Source organism: Strix uralensis, chromosome Z (assembly GCF_047716275.1).
Source record: "Strix uralensis isolate ZFMK-TIS-50842 chromosome Z, bStrUra1, whole genome shotgun sequence".
Taxonomy (NCBI): Eukaryota; Metazoa; Chordata; class Aves; order Strigiformes; family Strigidae; genus Strix; species Strix uralensis.
In genome coordinates, this window is record NC_134012.1 from 41,231,982 (window position 1) to 41,251,966 (window position 19,985).

The window sequence follows — 19,985 nt, forward strand, 5'->3', positions numbered from 1 at the left end:
AGAGAAGTAAGGAAGAATAAAGAACGGCGAAAGCAAATGAAAACAAGTGAAAGGATTTGAAATTAATAGAGTAGTTTAAATCTGATTGATTAAAAAAAAAAAGGCAAAAAGGAGTTTAAATGGGAGTTTAGCTACTGTGCTAACCAATTCATCTCAGTTGTGAGCTGAGATACATCCTGGGTCAACACTGTGCCTGCATCATTATTTGATTGGAGGAATCATTAGTACCTTGGCAATCAGATAAAATCTGAGCCAATATTAATATGTGACTTTGGGGGAAAAAGCTGCAGAAATGAAAACACTTTATCCAGTGTTTGCAGCTGTACCCAGTTAAAGTAGTGCAATTTTGTAGAAATTAAATCAGGTTGTAATGGAATTCAGTTATACACACTGTGTAAGCAGATTACTGTGCTGCAAAGAGAAAATTGTGTAAGTATGGTATATGGCTGAGCTGGTAGAGAAGACCTCCAGAGTAGCTCACAGTGGCTTTCCATGTTCCCATTTTTACAAGAATTAGTATCTTATTCCTTGCTAGTATCTAAATCTTTCTGAACATCACTGCTCCCCAGCCTCATTTGTATACATTTATATTAGACAATGGAATAACATTCTGCTTATATAGGAACACAAATCAAACCCACAGGCTAGCCTTTATATTTCAAAATCAAGCTGCTGTTTTAGCCCATGGAGTGAAGAAATATCAAACTATTTGAGCCACTAGAGATCTGGAAGATAGAACAGTACAATCCACTTTGCACTGGAGCACTTTATCCTCTCCAATCTTTCCTTCATGTGCAAATAGGCCTTGGTTGTCTTCATAGCTCAGCTGCTCCACCATGGCAGCGTCGGAGTTTCCTTACATAGACTTGGTAGGTGACAGTAGCAGTAGGTTGGTTGTTTGTTTTTTAGTGAGTGTTGTTACAGCATTCCTCCCATATCACAGAATGACTTTATTAAATTGATGGAACTTCACCTATAGCCTTGACTTCACTACACCGTCATCTAGAAGACTGTAAGAACACATGATTTTCTTCCAGCCACATTCAATCTTGTAGAATTATAATGTTGACAATTATAATGTTGGCTTTAAAGAACCTCTAAAATGGTGTTGGACCTTGGCAGAGAGCAGGTAGTCAGGACCGATAGAATGAATTTCATCTGACTAGCATCAAAGAAGATGAGATCTCCATCTCAGCTCATCACCATGAGCCACCTTCATCATGAAATGGGAAGGTAAACAGTAGAGCTGATGGAGCTTAGAGAACAATTTACTTTACTGTGAAATAGATATCTTTAAGTGAATGAAGTGTGTCTTCTTTCTCCATAATGGAGTGTGGTGGTTTAGCCCCTGCCGGGGTCTGAGACCACGCGGCCGCTGCCCCTCCCCCACAAAGGGAGTGAAATACAAAGCCCCAAGACTGAAATAAGGAAAGGTTTAATACAACAGTGCAATAGCAACACAACCAACAACAACAATAACAATAACAGTAATAGTGATAGCAATGAACAGAGCAAAATAGCTACCAAATACAGCAGTTTGAAGCACGATGTACAAAACCACGAGTGCACCGCGCTCCGCGCCAGGAAAAAATGTGACCTGCCAGGATGTGACGTCCACATGGTATCTGAATAACCCGGCTAGAGCTCTCCCCCCACTGCTGGGGAAACTTAACCCTATCCTGGTTAAACCAGGACATGGAGTAAGGAAGATAAGGACAACCAAATAAATGAAAGATTACAGTAATGATGTATCATCTCCTGGTTTTGCCCCAGATTTATTTAATGGTTTTCTACTATGGAATTTATCTTCATTGCATGTCCTTATCTAATTTTTCCATAGTTTCAAATATAACTTTTTAAGCAATATGAAAATGCACAATGACTTACCCAGAATTTAGCCCAGTTATTTCATTCTTTGATACTCATTTCCTCGTTCCCATCAAATGTTGTCTAGAGAAAACAAAAAGTGAACAAATTATGTGTTTATTATGATGAGCACCCTAAATGGAACAGAATATTTACTCCATCTCATAATTAGATCAGCAGATTCAATTTACAGTGGGTATTCAATGGGAAAATCTTTCTATTCCCCTAAAAGTGCTAATGTTTTATGATCTTTGTCCAGTCTGCTACTGCATCTGTCAGAGCAACGGTGTAAGTGGAAATATTATATTATCTTCCACCTTATAGTATCTCAGTATTATGTTTTACACTTGCAGTCATTTTCTCACCCTGGTTTCCACTTTATTTTAAAAAAACCCAAAGCAACCCCACCCAGTTTCTGCCTGCATTGAAGTTTCTTGAAGATTATTTGAAATGTCAGACTTCCTCCAGTCCTCAACCTGTCAGTTCTCTCCTGTTCCCTCCCTATGGGTCGGGAAAACCTTGTTGGAGCACGAGCAGACTCTGAATTCAGACAGCTGTTCAAAGTCCTTAACAACCTCCAGCAGACTTTGAAAGAGAAGTGGCATGGAAGAGGAAGGATGAAATACACATCAAAGGTCATGATGAAATCTTGATCAGATGCACCTTACTTCTCTGACCAACTAATTAGGTGATATATATTCAAGTTTGAAAGGTACATAGAGACACAATATGTTTGAAATGCAAGGAGGAGAGGGAGGTAGAATAATCAATATAGATATTTGTATTCTGTAATCAATGAAAGTTGTACTTTTAAATCAGCATAACATTGATTCTTGGATTGTTTTTTTCCTAAAAGTAAAACAGGTGTGAGGTGCATTTAAAAAAAAAAGCCTGCGTAATTTGACTTCTTTTTCTATGCTTAGTTGCTGTCTGGTGATTGAGCTGCTTTGAGAACTCATCCTAAGCTGTAGTATGAGGAAACACTCCTGTTGCACACTGGTCTATGTACATTGCCTTTTCCTGTCCCTAACAGATCCAGATGACATGAGTCATCAGTTATAGTTCAAAATCCAATCCATTAGCGCAGGCTATGTATTTATTTAGCTCTAGCTGTGTAAGTCCTTGGACCATGTCTTTGGAAGGCAGCTCTTACACATACAGCTTTGTTTTCTAAATATATGATTATGTTTACAGCTGTTTAAAACCAATTCAGTGTTAGTGTATAGACAGTGCATACACCTAGGTCATCGTTGAATCATCCTTTAATTTCCCCTGAATATTTTAATTATAATTTTTCTGTTTTATATCTAGCTTGATGCTTTCATTTAGGGGTTTTCTTCTTATTTCTTGGTTATTTTCTTTTAGAAAGGAATACTTAGATCAAAACTATACCATTAATTTCAAGCAATTAGTTGTCATCACTTGCTTGGACTAATGTCTCAAAGGCATCTCTGCAGTGACACAATCAACTATCCTTTTTTTTTTTTTTGGTCATGCAAGGTTCTGTATTAGTTTTTAAATAAATGTTACAGTGTAGTTATATTCTTCAACTTTTTCTTTCCATTCACGAGGTTCTCAGCATGGTATAACCCCAAGAGACTTTGTACTATTTGTTGTGTAATACTACACATAACAAAAATTGTTGCAGAGAGGGTAGGAATTATCTAAGATAAGGCATAATAGGCTTAAGTTCATTGCACTGCAGTTCACAGGGAATTTTTGCTGATGACAAATACAGTTAGACACTGGTATAGATTGCCTAGAGATAGTGAGAGACTCCCATCGCTTGAGCTTTACAGAACATGTTAAACAAAAATCTGACAAACACGCCATGAGTGTATTTGATCCTGCCATGGGTAAAGGAATGACCTTTTCAGCAGCCTGTTTTCTATGTCTGTGAAAAGGGCTTGAAAATACTTGAGGAGTGCTGGCTTGACACCCTGGGATCAAACTCCTAATTCAAAGAAGTTTTACAGTTAGCTAGCAGATCTCATTAAGGTGATGTCTGTAGCCCCCTATGCTCTGACATACTTCTCAACTCTAGATCAGAGGCAAATACTGATTTATGATTTCAAGTCACAGATTTTTTTGCTAATTGCTCATCAGGGAACATCTGCCTCACAGCTTGAATGTAACTAAGTATCACGAAGTTTGGATTAAAGAACACTCTTCCTCCCTCCCTTTCAGCGAGACAGGAGATACTTGGCTTTTGTGATCATTTGGCTTCAGCTATTTTTTGTCTTAATTTTATTTATTTATTTTTATTTATAGAGAAATGGCCATAATTACTTTTATTAGGAGAAAAATGACAACAGAATCTGTGGGTGGAAGAAGGAGCAAGATCTACTGCAAGAGAAATAGAAAGTTTGGACTCCAAGTCAAATAAAGGAGTCATAATGGAGAGAGCATGTGGACAATATCTGATGAACCTGAAAGGTAAGGCCGGATGGCTATGTAACTCATTAGCACAGCAAAGAAATGCAAATTTAATGAGAATAACTGAAGACCAAACTCTCTTCTTTCCCTCCTGTCCCTTCTACTCCCCTCCTCTCTCCTTTTCTCTCCCCTTCTTTCCTCATGAGACTATGATGGACCTGAGGTGGCCTGAATGAAGGAATAACAACTGTGTTTTAAAAGGCTATATTCTGTCACTTATCAGAAAACATTGTAAAGCCTTGCTTGGTTGGCCTGTCAGATCATTTCTTACATAGGAGTTTAGATTTTCAACTCTTGTAAATGAAGTACTTTCTTTCAGTACCTGATTGCAGTAGGGCTGCACATGTCCAGATGGAAGCTCTGTATAAGGTGAGGTGAAACTTGAGTCAATCATCTTTGCAAAAATAACATAAAATATTAATTTTTTGGATCTGGAAACATTTCACACATGCTTCATATGTGCAATGTCCTGAATTCATCAACAAGGAGATTAAAAATGGGAATACTTGATTGAATATTACAAGCCTGCAGTTGCCTGACATAGATGAGCCTGCTTTGTTATTGCAGGATCACAGACCTCTGTGTGGTCCAGGCGTTAGATGGACACACACACACGGGCACAGCTGTGTTTGTAGTCTGACTTGCCTAGCTGGTCCCAGGATTGATGTAATGCCCTGTGTGAAACTTGTATCCACAAATCTTTACTAGCAATGTAACTTCATCCTGAGTTTGGGATGCTGACATGTCCTCCCTCCCCTGTGGCTAGGAATACTGCAGGAATGTCCATGGACTTTTATTTTTCTTCTGACACTGGTCACTGCCATAACAAAAGCCAGTTTCTACAAGATAAGAAGGTTCCATCTGAGCAAGTCAATACAAGTTTCTTGCACAGTGGAAGGAAACAAGCACTTGTAGTACTAGACATCAGAATCTTCTCAGACGAAATTCACCCTGGAGATGTCTATTTTTGTCTGCTAATTACAAAGGGAACATAGGATGACTACCCCACATAGAGATGCTTGGTGTTGAGCAAGATGAATACTGATGTCCATGCCACTGCAAGGACAGATGGGATTAAGGTAGTAATCAGTAATGTCCTTACGTTCCCTCCAGCAACACCAGTTAGGTGTGTGCAGATCCAGTCTGTGACTGTTCATGAAAGGAAGAACTAGGGATGATAAAGAAACCAACCCTCAGTACCAACCTTCTGTGGAGTTGAAGCCTCGCGTGAACTGTCAGTGTAGATTAAGTTTTTCCTGTTGAAAACATTTACATCAGTTGAACAGGAGCTTTTCACTACTCAAAGAATGAGTACTCTTACTCTGCATGAAATTTGTTTATGTCCTATTACCCACTTATTTGCTTTTGGGGAAAAACTCATAGTTCAGAAATAACTTTCCAAATATTAACCTTAGTCACTGCTTCAACTGATGTTGAAACAACCTCTCCACTCTGATCAGATCAGTTTTTCTGTTTATTTACCATAATTTTCTGATATCCTGACTGTCACATGTTTAAATTGGACAATATCATGGCATGAGGACTTCAGTATTTAAGTTAATAATCCATTCTATTCCCTCTCAGACTTTCTATTACTCTGAGAATATTTATGGTCTGATTCAGCCCATTTTTGTGCTTACTGCAGTCACAGTCACGCTCCTGGTTTAGTGACTTCACGTGGCATCACATGTTGCATTCTTTATGTCTTCAAATTGCTCTGAAGTGTACAAGATTCTTTAGTACTTTTGTCCTCTTCATAAACATCTCATTATTTATCACCCTTAAGGGCCCTCATGTCTGAAGTTGTCCTCACTGAGATTTCATTTTAACTCTAATTTTCTTTTGAAGATGTAGGTCCTGTACAAAACTAATGTTTTTTAACACTGTTAATTGTGTTATGTGTCTTGGAAAAAAAACCCTTCTTGATAATCCTCCCAGGTTAGGTTTTTTATCTGGCGCTTAAACCCCTTGGTTGTCCTATTAGGATGGAAGTAGTCTAAATTAGAGGCCTGTTGCCACTATGATATGATCACCTAGTTAATTGCAGACAGACCCTTAGAGATTACTTGCTTTTATGCTCTAATTATTTCTGAGGACAATATTTCTCTCGTCTTCAAGCTATGTATATACTACATACAACAAGTCTCTAAAAAGTGTGCAGTAAACCAAATTTTACTTTCTCAATGATATTGATGTAATCTCCAGACAGAGCTAAATTTTCTTGCTCAACCATATACATTGTAACTTATACTTGCATAGAAAAACTATGCTTTTTCATTAATTCCTCATTCAGTATGAACATATACACATAGCAGTTGTGATTGAATCTTGTGTCACATCTGATTAAAGCTCATTAGCACTATTCTTTACAGATCTTCAAATCCCAGGTTCTTTGCATGCTGTCCTGATGTCACCCAAGCAACTTGAGTTAGCACTTGCCCCTGACAGGTCACTGAATGACTTACTGACAGCATACAGATGTTTCATTCCTCAATCATTTGGATGCTGAACTTAACCAAAGCACACCATACATCCTTTCTAGACATGTGTTCTGATTTCCTTTCTCTGCAAATAATGATGCAAGAACAAGGAGCAAAGGGAAAGCAAAAGGCCTTGTTAATTCCACTAATCTTAATGAGATTAAATAAAGACTGAGGAAAATCAGAAGAGTCCTCATTTCCCTTCTCACTCAAACATAGTGTTATGGTTTTACAAGTAATTATTTACAACTCCGTGTATGAGAGGCTAAAAAATCCTTGGAAAGAACCCCTGGCAGTGTTATATTGCTGCATTGTTTTCAGCTACTGTACTTTAGGACTTGCTCTGCAGATCATTGGGATTCACAGGGATCCTTTTCCAATGTTAAGTTACATAGTTGGCTTCATTTTATTGGTAAGTATCAACACCTGAGCAATTCACTCTAGCTCCCTGTTACAGGCAACGGAAATATGCTAGTCAGTATAGTTAATGGAAACTGGAGTTTAATTAATCTCAATCAGAAGCACCCATCTAAAACAGGTCAGATAAACTGCGCTCTAAAAATAGCTATTTCTATCTTTTAATAATAAAGGAAGGTTGAGTAACTATCTCAGACATAGACATCCATTTTAAATTTGGGTAGGATGAATCATGAGTTGGTGATAGACCAGTAAGATCTGCTATGCTTCACCCTTCTCAAAAAAATACTCATTTTAAATTGATGTTGGAATTCCCAGCAGAAAAGATCTACCAGTGGCATCACGGGGGGGGGGGGGGGGGGGGGGCATTCACTCCTGGCTTTTAGGTATGCTTCATTGTATGTTTTACAATTGTATAGTTTGAGGGTTTTCCCCAAATTCACCATTAACTCTATGCTGACAATGGTTTTCAGAAACTCAAGTTATTAACTGTTGAAGTAACAATCACCTAAGAAACATCCTTAATGACCCCAGAGAACCCTGTATTGTGTATACCCTCCCCAGAAACTCTGACATTCCATCCTCAATGTGGTTGTGCTTTCATAGCATGTTTTGCAGCTAGAGTTGGCACAGATTTTACTTGATTCAAGTAGGAGGTTTTCAGCATTGTATAGAATTTGGAGCAACAGATCTTCTGACTCCACCTGTCTGTGAGATGAGGAGCTTTTTGATAAAAGGAATTTTTCCCTCTGAAAATGTTAGTCACAAAAGCCTAAAGGTTTTTGAGTGTACTGATTTCACCAAAACTGTGTTGAAATGATCCTTAAATGCAAAGTGGGATGAAAGTCAAAATTAAGTCCAAATGAGAGAGTCATGTGAAAAATAACTCAATAATCTGAATACTTTCCTGGAATATGGGGGATGTAGCTTCAAATCCCAGGGTGTATGAGACCAAATAAATATGTGAACTTTCACCCTCTTTACAGCTGAGATGTGTGTTTGCTTCATTCAATTATCATCTGTTCTTTAAGTAAAAAATAGATTATCTTTTCACAACAGCAGCAGTTAAGAGTTTGTGCGGGTTTTTTTGTTTGTTTGGTTGGCTGGTTGGTTTTTTTGTGGGTTTTTTTTTTTTTTCTTTTTCTTTTGGTCTCTGTTTTCCCCTTTACTGAACTTACAGGCAATGGGACTCTGCACTTTATCAACTGTCTTGGGTGGTGTACCAAATATTAACAATATACAATTATATATCAAAAAGAAAAAGCTGCTTTTACCATCCTTTCAAATGTCATTTAAGAAAGAAAAGGCCTTTAAAACAGTCAAAGTATGAAAGGTTGACAGGGCTTAGGGAGCACTGGGGAGAGTGACAAATAATTTACTAGGCTCAACTGCTGATAAATGGTGAATGCTTGTTCAGTTTGACCAAAATATAGCTTTGATATGAGTGGTTATGGCATCTTACTGCCTTCTGAAAAACATTACACAGCTTCAGGTTTTAGTTGACTCAAGCAGATGCTCTGTGCCATATAGAGCTTTGTGTTTTATGAGCTCCAGCCCTCATTCTGTCTCGACTCTGTTGCTATCTGATTTCATCTGGTTTCAGTAATAATGAGAAACGATTCCCAAATAAAAGAAAAAAAAAAAAAAAAGAAATAAAAGAAGTCCAAAGCATCTAGCTATTGACTTTTAAAGAACTCTATTTTGACCTTTAAAATAATGTGAATAGAATGGCACTAGTAGAAGGTCACACAGTAATAAACAGAAAAACACTACAATTCTGTAAAGCCAGGAACTGTAAAGTGAAGTTTCCCATAAAAGACTTCCCTCTACATCACTATCTACCAGACATAACTACCATGAGAGGGGTGAGAGATGGATATCTGGATCAGGAGAATAGAGGAGAGAAGTCACTGTCACTGGAAGTGAAAGCAAGCAGTGCAAAACTTGTCTTTCAGAAGGAAATTTCCTACAGTTATCAAGCTGCCTTCTAAGGGCATTATACACTCCCTACCAGAGAAGAGATGTGGAGGATTTCAGGTCACACCATCCCTCACTAGCCTGTAAACCATCACCACAATTTTCAAGCAACCTCCATATTTCAATATGATTATCCTCAAAACGTAATTGTGGGATAAGCATACGTCATCTTCTCCATGATAATGGAGGTCTTGGGGACCCAAAATACAGAAAGACAAAGAGTCTCAGATGGATATGAATCCCAAAAATTTGATTTAGATAATCAAGTCCAAGCTATTCTTTGCTTAAGATTTTCAGTATTGTTGATTTTGATTATAGCAGCCTTCCAGTACCTAAAGGGTAAAAAAAGCTGGAGAGGGACTTTTTACAAGGGCATGTAGCAACAGAACAAGGGGTAATGGCTTTAAAATGAAAGAGGGGAGATTTAGATTAGATATAAGGAAGAAGTTCTTCATTGTGAGGGTGGTGAGACACTGGCACGGGTTGCCCAGAGAGGTTGTGGCTGCCCCCTCCCTGGAAAGGTTCAAGGCCAGGTTGGACGGGGCTTTGGGCAACCTGGGTTAGTGGAAGGTGTCCCTGCCCGTGGCAGGGCGATTGGAACTAGATGATCTTAAGGTCCTTTCCAACCCAAACCATTCTATGTTTCTACGACTCTATGATTCTATGATTGTCAAAATTAAGGCATATGAAAGGTACCCTATTTTCATAACATATGAGCTTGTTCTTTCTGTCAGTCATATTCATTAAAGATGGACAACCCAGCAAGTGTTGTTCAGGGCTAAGTGGGAAAAACAGGAAACATTATACATTTGGCTGTTATTTCATATACCTGGTTAGTTAAAAAAAGTATTCATTTTCTCTTTATTCTAGTGGCCTCTTTGCAAGAGTATCCTTCCAAATCTTCCCCCTTTTATGGAATTACCCAATTAGTTTCAGCTCACACCATCTTGAAAACAACACAAAAACCCCTAAACCAATTACAATTTAAAAGAGCCAAAAGTTAGTAAAATACTTTTAATTAAGGCTTTTCAAGAATTGCCACTGCCACTATTATTTCCTATATTCCCTGTTCTTTCTCTGTTTATCTAAACAGAATTTGAAACTTCCATCTTCTAACTTTGCTACCTCCCAAACTAGAGTAGAGATTTTTTTCTTCCAGAAGTGTGATAACTGTATTTGCTGCAGCTGCCTCTGCTTATGCTGCAAGTAGGGAAGTGCTACAGGATATTTAGGAGTTTCCTATGGAAGCTGTTGTCATGGAGCACTTGCCAAGTAAATCATGGGACCAGACTGTCAAACAAAGATTATATTCTAGATCTAGTAATTACTAACTTGTTAATCTTGTTATCATTAACAAGAAAAAAACCCTTTTTCCTAATCAAGAAAGTGCACCTAATTTGAATGCGGTGAAGTCATGTGTGTATGGAAATGGCTTGGCTTAAATAATTACTTATATTTTACAAACATATTCAATGACCTTTTTTTGTTTTGAAGAACTTGCTGATGTGTAAAAAATATATACCAACTGGAGATTGCCTTGTAAATTATTAATTTCTTTCTTAAAGTCCAGGCTCAACTGCTTATTTGAATGCGGAAGAACTTGAACTGTATATGCAAGCACTGTAACAGTATTTAGAAAAAAAGGCTTTACCTTATTTTCTACCATCCAGATACATGCATAACCCTTTAGAAGAGTTCTGAACAATTTATACTTACTGATCAGTTATATTTAGAAACAAGTCTCAACTATTTTGGTTTGCTTTCTTCTCTGTGTTTTGTTCTGCAAATATTCGGAGTACTTTGCATCAGAAAATGAGAAAATATTTCTGCTTTTTTTGTCCTTTGTTCAGTAATGTCATTAAAACATCAGGCTTCATACTGATGTGTAGCCTGTGCTCTTCTCTCCTGTTTATATTTGTTGATCATATCAATACAACACTATTTCTCTATACTTTCCTTTTACATACAGCACTAGCTTTTTCTTGTGACTTTCATCCTGTGACTGCTTTGCCTGTACCAGTTTTCCATCCAATCTTACACTGATTTCCAACTGTGTTTTCTAGTGCTTGATACATTGTGGACATTTCTGTATTCAAAGAAGGAGCTGGACTGGCAGCTTGCTTAATTCAAGGGTGCCTAGTCTCATCTTCCACAACATCTTAATTCAAATAGAGAAGAAACTGGATTTTTATAATTCCACCTAGAAAGCATGAAAAGCTACTTTCCGATGTAAAAAAAAGGAGATGGAAAAATGACCAACAAAAATTAAGAAAGTAAACCAGACTGATTGTGTCAGTCTCCACAACAAGAAATAATCACACAAATTTTTTGGTTTATATGTATATGTATATATACATGTTTAGATATATGGCCTTAAGACTATACTAATCTTTGACATATTCAGGAATTAGTAAACTTTAATCAGAGTTCTAATTATTAGCAAATGCACATGGAAACACATTTTCTCAATGCTTTTCATCTCTGTTTTCTTACAGTACATCCAGATGGAGGTAGTTTGTCTACTATTTAATAGTTTTTGTCAATACTTTTTTGCAGAAGTTACATTTATGGAAAATTCAATGAGCTGGTTGACAAATACAGCCAAAAAGTTTTCCACATTTTATATACACACAACATTGTATCCCTTTACTGCTTGGTTTATATTCAATAATTTAGAAGTAGCAATTTGAACTATGTATTTTTTCAGACACTGTGACAGAGAATATGTCTCATTTAAAGAAAAATGAGGATTTTTTCACCGGTGTAACTCAGAAATGAGTATTGATGCATTTAGACTGCAGTCCAGAAACGTGTCTCTCTTAAGTTTAACTGAAAATAATAAGGTCAGAAATAAAAAGGTTTTAAATAGGCCCAATTGATTTGTCCTGTCAAGATTCCTAGCAGAAAAAAGAAAGAAAGAAAAAAGGGCTACTGAATCAATACACTTTTTATTTCAGGAGGGAGACTGCAGTGCTCAAAGCCTCATCTCTTAAGGTTTCACTAGGAAAAAGGAGTTTGAAGACAGGAAAAATAGTGAAAAACTGAAATATCCCATGGGAAACTCACCAGCTGTAGTGATAAGTGAAGATGAAGAACTACTTCTATGGAAGATTCCTACCTGTTGAATGAAGTAGGAATCTGAGCTGCTGCCTTTGGGGAGACTTGTTGTCACTATTTTGTTTCACTTGTTTGTTGTGTCAGTTCTCCATCTACCACATGCAGTTTTTCTCCCATGTTGCCCTCATTTAGGGGAACACAAGATGGTCCCTAGAATCCATCCAACCTGCCTAATCCATGTGGACAAGAGTTGTATTTCTTCAAGAGAAGAGCTGCCATGTACAACGCCTTCCCCATCCAGCTACTCAGAGACAGGTAAACCCAGGTTAACTTTCTGAGTAGACAAAGCAAAAGAAGTGTGAATAAGGCTGATGTCAAGTCTTTTAAAGATGGATGTAAGTGTTTTTCTAATAGGATCCATCGTGGCTGAATTCCAGCTGAATCTACAGAAGAAGGTAGTTTGTAGAAAATTGTTGTGCAGTCAAGCAAGAAATTACAGTTGGAGAGAATTGTTTTCCTATCCTTATTTTAGACCAACTTCTCTTAAAATATTTAAGTTCCTTATTTCTGAAAAATTGTGGAATCCAATTGATTTTATTATCACACATAAAAAAATAATGTGGAGTTTTTCATCTGGCACTACTGGCAGAGGCAAGCAAACAGAATTAATATTTCTCACATGGAACACCACACAGATGATTGTATTCCAAACTGGGCGATTATGATAATGATTCACCTGCAATATTTGCATGAAATGGCAGTAATGGAAGCAACTGCTAAAACTCTGAGCTATCAGCTATCCATAAGCATTTAGAAATCAGATTTTATTTTCTTTTCAGTCTCTGCAATTGCTTTTTCCTAAAATATAACCCTGAGGGTGCCTCCTACTCCAGTGCTCGTGCTCTATTGATTGAAGTTTCTTTGTTTCTCACCCAGGCTCTGAGACTGCAAAAGGCATCCTAGTGCGTATTAGCTCTCTACATTTGCTTTATCATGCCTGATCTTATTTGTTAGCCATGCACTTTCTCTTTAAAAACTCCTTTATATTCCTGGTCAAAACTGCCCTGTGGGAGGTTTGGTCCACATCAGACTGTTGAAATTGCTGCTGATTCTGTAACTTCTTACTAAAATGTACCTCCTGCATGCCTTGCCCCTTGCTGTTGCCACCACCTTCTCAAGAGAGAAGAAAGCTTTCTGTGCTCAGCTCAGGGAGAAGAGAAAATTATGAGAAAATAAGAACATAAAGCTACATACTTTGCTACCTGAGCCTGCAGACTTTAGCTTGCTCCTTCTTATTTCTGTCTTCTTTCCTTACTTACTCAAGCATGGAGTAATGAATGCTAAATTCTGGCTCTGTATGTGGGGAAAAAGGACATCCTCCCCTCTCCAGTGGTTTGTTGTGCTCAAGTCTTCCCATTATCCATGAAGCCTCTGATTTGGGATGGCTGATGTTCAAAAGATAGCCTTTCTGTCCACTCCTAACGTGTGACTTTGCCGCAAATGTCCTACATGCCACTGCACTGCATCTTGTGGCCAGATATAATTTTATAAGTGACATTAAGACACACCTCAGCTCTTTCCTATTTCAAGTTAGAGATGGTATTACTCAGATCAGAAATGCTGGGACAAGACCTCAGTCACCCACGGAGTAGTGTTGCAGTTTAAGCCCAGAGGGCAACTGAGCACCACTAAGCCGCTCACTCACTCCTTCCTCCTCGGGAATGGGGAGGAGAAAATAAAACAAAAAGCTCAGGGATTGAGACAAGGACAGGAATGGATAATTAACCAGTTATGGTCACAGGCAAAAGACAGACTCGATTGAGGAAGAAAAAGAACATTCATTTAGTTTGACCACCACTGCTCAATTTACCAATCAGAGTAGGACAGTGAGAAATACAACCATGCATTAAAACCACCTTTTCCCCACCATTCCTTTCTTCCTGGGCTCAGTTTTACTTCCGATTTCTCTACCTCCTCCCCACCAGTGATGCAGGAGGACAGAGAATGGGGGTTGCAGTCAGTTCATCTCCTGTTGTCTCTGCTGCTCCTTCCTCCTCAGGGGGAGGACTCCTCACACTCTTCCCCTGCTCCAGCGTGGGGTCCCTCTCACGGGAGACAGTCCTGTGTGAACTTCTCCATGAGTCCTTCCGATGGGCTGCAGCTCTTCATGAACTGCTCCAGTGTGGGTCTCTTCCATGGGCTGTAGTCTTCCCAACAGTAGGCTGCTCCATCATGGCCTTTCCTTAGAGTCCCGGACTTCTTTGGGCACAGCCACCTGCTCTGGTGTGGGGTCCTTCATGGGCTGTGGGTGGGCATCTTGCCACCTCTGTAGCTCCCTCCCTCACTACCAAAACCCCGCCACACACAAACCCAACACAAGTAGTTACAATTAGAATTTTGCCTTCAACAGCCTTTGGGCATTGGCAAGCAAGCAGATGTTTGGGGAGACAGGCTATCAAAGGACAGCTACAGGTAGCCATGGCCCTTATACCTCCTTTGCCTATGCCTATATTTGTGTTGAGAGGGAACTGACCCATGAGGTAAAACCTACTGTCCTGTTTTGAGAAATCATAAGTCATCTCAAGTGGATTTCAATATAAAACCCATGATACACAGAATGGATTTAATATGGGCCTGCAGAAGATGAAGAGAAAGAAATAAAAGATTGTGAAGTGCTTAGCAGGTTGATAGAATTGTATAAATAAAGCTGGTATGTAGCTGGCAGTTTAGAATCTGTCAGTCAGGGGCTTTTTCAGTTAAGTTTTTCCTTCAGCACTGGAAAGAGATCTTTTTGGTGAAAATGTTACTTTTTGCTGTTAAAAAGAAAGTAATGTTTTTTTTCCCCAAAACTCCAATTTAAAAAGTGACATCAGGATATAAAGCCAAGAGGAAGCTCCTGTCAGATCTTAGGATGAGACCCTCTCATATCTAGGGTGAGAAATCACACGTGGAATTAAAAGACCAGCTAACAGCACTAAAAAGGATCCAATCATTCCTAGTATCCAGGACTAAAGATTAACATTCCCTCCACATTATCTCTGAGGAACTCAGCTGTCACTAAAATACTTTCTCAAGCTCCTTAATGTCTAGTCCTGCATACTGTTACATCAGCGGGTGAGGTTTGGCATTGCCGTGTCTAAGCTCATACATGGATTTAGCACCTGGGCTCTTTCTTCCTGATCTGCTTAGTGATCTTTTCTTATTTCTACCCATCTGTTTTTGCCTTCATTCAGCAGTGCAATGATAAGACTTCTAAAGCTTAATTTGTGTTTTCCCAGGATATAGAACAGCAGAGCTCTGATCTAATCTTGTGCTTCTAGGAGTTTTTTCATTATTTGCATTACAGAAGAAGAGTCTGAACTCTTAAGAGTAAAAAAACCCCAAACCTCTTTTTAATACTTAAAGTGTAAGTATCATTATTTCCTCTTTCTCTTCTTTTATAATACATTATGCAGCACAGGCTTGAAAATGAGATGGTGACAGGATCTTTGCTCTGTATAGTCATAGCTTTTATCAATACCATCTTTATGAACAGAATAATGATTTAGGTGAGACTTTGGAGTGGGGTTTTTTTTGGTTGTGTTTTTTTTTTTTTTCTTTCACATGCAAACTATAAACTTTGAATTTGCTTCTATTCTTGTGGATGGCAAATTTTATCAAGGTAGACAACATAAGATGTGTATATCTATTGGCAGCAGTTGGGTAGACTTGCATTTTTTTTCTCTTTTTTCTCATTTTAATAAAGAAACACTAGGCTGGTTAATAAATGCCTTAACCTGTTGCACGTGTTCATTGGTGTACAATGGTTTGTGATGGCACCTTGGAGTTTTACTGCTGATCTCAACCCTATCCTACATAAGTGTAGGTAAATATAGAACACTGTTCCTACCTTCTTTTGTCCTTGGAGTATTAGCTGGCCTCATTCCTTCTTGGAATTGTTGAGCAAGACTCAGCTCCAGACTGGAGATATCCAATTTTAAATGCAAGTTAAGTGTGTAAGCAGCTGTTATAGTCAATGGAGTTTGAAATCAGTGCAAAGGAACTTAGCAACTTTGAGGAACTTTTCCTCACCCTGAAGTAGATGTAATTCAGTTGCCTACACGTAGATGTCTAATGGCATTTGAGAACCCTTTGTCAATTCAACCTGGACTCTGGCTGCTGGTCTGGGTTTCTGATAGGACCATATCTGCCTGGCTGACAGGCAGGGTGCCATCTGAGATGAGGTTAGACACCCTTGTATGGGCATCTGAATCAACTCCCCTCCTGCATCTTCTTATACAGAAGAGGCATGGTTTTGCATTGAGTCAAAAAACTGCAGAAAACCAAGGGCAAGTGTAAAATTTGTCTTGGGCAATATTCTATCACAAAGTCATATTCAACATCTTTTTACTCTGTTTTCTTGGTACAGTGTGTTTATGAATAATTGTGCATGTTTTTTTCTTTTTTTAATTTATTTGATAATAATGACCAAAATAACTAAGAGAGTTTTGGGGTTTTTTTTCATGGAGTTGTAAACATTAAGCATTTCATTAAGATGATGAATAAGAGTTGGCTGTCAAGACTGTTTGATATACATCACAGCACTGGCAAATTAAAACCAGAAAACTACCAAAAAAATTAACCTTTAACAAAAAAAGAAAACAGCAACTTAACCATTATTGGAAAAAAAAAAAAAAAAAAAAAAAAGACAAAATAAAAGAGCCTCTTATTTCTATGTTGGGAGAGCCTTGATTAAAACAGGTGATAAAGTGGTGCCTAATAATGAGAAGGAAAGGAAGAGTTTATTGGATTTGTACTACTCACAGAAATATGTATTATAGAGCCAAAATATGGTTGTTGGCTGAATATAGAACATAGGACACAGGGAATCTAATCCATTTTTCAAGAAATAAAACAGTTCTTTTTTTTAACCCTGAAACTCTTTTTAATCTTGGTTCAGCCAACCTCATATGAATTATTTCTTATTACTTACTAATTGCAAAGAAGTAATTATTAATATCAGCAACATATTAGTTAGAAATTAATGTCCAGACAAGCAGGAACCTGTTATTTACCACAAAAAAATACCAAAAAAAAATACCAAAAATACCAAAAATACCATAAAAAAACCAAAAAATATCCTGAATTCAGAAAACACTGAAATACATGCTTAACTTTCATGGTTAAACTTCAGAAGAATGAAATCCAGAACACTGAATATCAGCTTTCATTTGCATAGGAGTCATCAAACACTTTTTGAGTGGCTTGCTTTAAAGGGCAAACCCATTAAGTACTGCTCACCAGCTAGACTATTTTCAGCCAAGCATTTCTAAGTTATCCTCAATAAAGAGATTCACCACATGATGGTCACTGGCCATCTTTTGTGCTGGCAGGCTTTGCATGGCATATAGGATGTAGATTGAGACCTCCATCCTAGCTGATGAACAGGACCCTGTATACACGTATACTAGAATACCCTGGAATAGTAAACATAATTTCAGGTCAATGAAGGGTCAAGTGGAGCACTGGGCCACAGCAGAAAAAAGTTTCCATTACTTTTTGGGTCGTCAGCAGACTTTTCCCATGCCAGGTGAGTGGCTGTGTCTTTACACTCCTCAGCAGGCACTGATTCAAGCTGGTCTCCAGAACTTGAGACTGAACTACTGCAAGGTTACTCAGCTAAGAAGACTGCTTTACCAGGAATTTAGCCACTGGCCTGGAAAATGAAAGGATGACCCAGCCCAGGTCTTGTGGGGATCTCTTTCTGATTAATTTCATGTTTAGCCTAACCAAAAATAATTGCTTAATGTAGAAATGATTTAAAAGTAGCAACCTAGTAAAAGAATTCAGATCTACTATTTAATCAGTAAAAGTCCAGGCCAGCAACCCTTACACTGCCTGTATCACCCTTTGTACATTTGTAAATGTCCATAAAGAAAACTGTTGAAATTCAAATCTGAATTATTTAGTCCAACTGTAGGTCTGTTTTGACTGACTTTGAATTCAGACCAGAAGCTTTTCATTTAAAGCCATACATTTTTCTCAAAAATTACATTCTAAAATATGTGTACTTGAAGATGAGCTATTGGTTCCTATAAAATCAATGTCAAAACTGCTATTGACTTTATTGGCACTGGAGTTTTCACTATCATTACATCCAGCTACCCAACTATATGTTAATTTACTGATTGCTTTGCTCCATATATTATCTATGATTTTGTTTAAGAAATCTGATACACACCAGGAGTTCAGGAATTTGTATACTTACCTGTTTTCTATTTTTCAGGGATAGTACCCTGTATCATTCCTGCCATATCATCAGTCGTAAGACAGTTTTTATCTGGTCAAAGCAAAATAAGGAAGGAGTAGAAGGAAGTAATGTATTTCATATACTTCTGACTCAATTTTTGCAACACCTGTCTGAATTAATTTAGAATTTATTTGCTTTGTTTTCCTGTTATCTTTTTTCCTCATTTTCTTCAGGGAAGACTGTCAAAATCCTTCTTCCCCTGCTCTCTAAGAAACCAATCTGGCTCTCCTGTTGGGTCCAGATAACTGTTCTTTGAAAGAAATTTCCCTTTTGATGTTTATATCATGAAATAATAAAGATCTGCCCCCTATTGTACTGAAGGCATATGTACATTCGTGTTTCTTACTGTGTACCCATAGGATCAAAACAGACTGGTGTATACTGGGTGACATACTTCATTGCATCTGATAGCACTCTGGCAGACGAAAGAGAATCTGAATGGAAAACATAATTTTGCATTCTAAATTTTCATTTCAAAGACTATATGTAAATACAGTCATAAATATGTACCAAATGGGAAATAGGTCATCTATAAGATGCCAGAAAACCTGACAGTTTGAACATGTTGAGTTACTCTGTAGTAGATAAATGCAGGTAAATATAATAACAGGTAACAATTCAGAAAGTTAAAAATAAAAAATCGTCCAAAGCTTAAACCTCTTAAGAAGACATTGAAAAGCTAACAAAAGAGCTCCTGTAAAACATAACGAAAATAAAAATAGATGCTGTAGTTACTGGATAAAAATAGTGTAGATTTAATGCCTTCTTCAAACAGATGGCTCTAAAAACTTGAGATGACAAATTATGATTTGTTCAGCCCAAAAAGTATTTCCAAAGGCTCTGTGAATTGTGGTAACACTGTTAGAGATAACCTTGAGATTAGTTTAGATATCTTCAAATGAAAACTTTTTTTTTTTTTTTTGTGAATAGAAAACAAGTATTAAGAGCAAAATAAACCAGAGAAAACAAAATTAAATATTAGAATTCTGGATAACCTAAGAATTTTACTAAGATTTAAATTATTGTACTGTAAACAAACTAGAAATAATGGTAGGGGAAATAGAAGAAATCTTGTCTTTGAGGCATTTAACTTTTTTCAATTTAGTGTCTACAATTGTAGCTCACCAGATAGTCACCTGAAAATTCAGCATTCCCCACAGGCAACAGCCTCTAGGAAGCTCCACTCCACCAGAGAGGGGCTTTAAGTTTGTTTTCTGCCAGTGTAGCACTTTTGTTTCAAATATGGAGGCAGAGCAAAGAATGAAGTACCCCATCCATATGTATTTTTATTTTCAGATGTTGCTGTACTTAAAAGTGCAAACCATTTTCTGAATATGAAAGAAAATATATAAACCACTTCTGAAGATTTTCAGGAATGGATTTTCCAAATAAAAATGATCTGTTAATAGCACAGTAGATAGAGATATTGACCACCAAAGTACTTACTCCCTAGCACCTGTGTT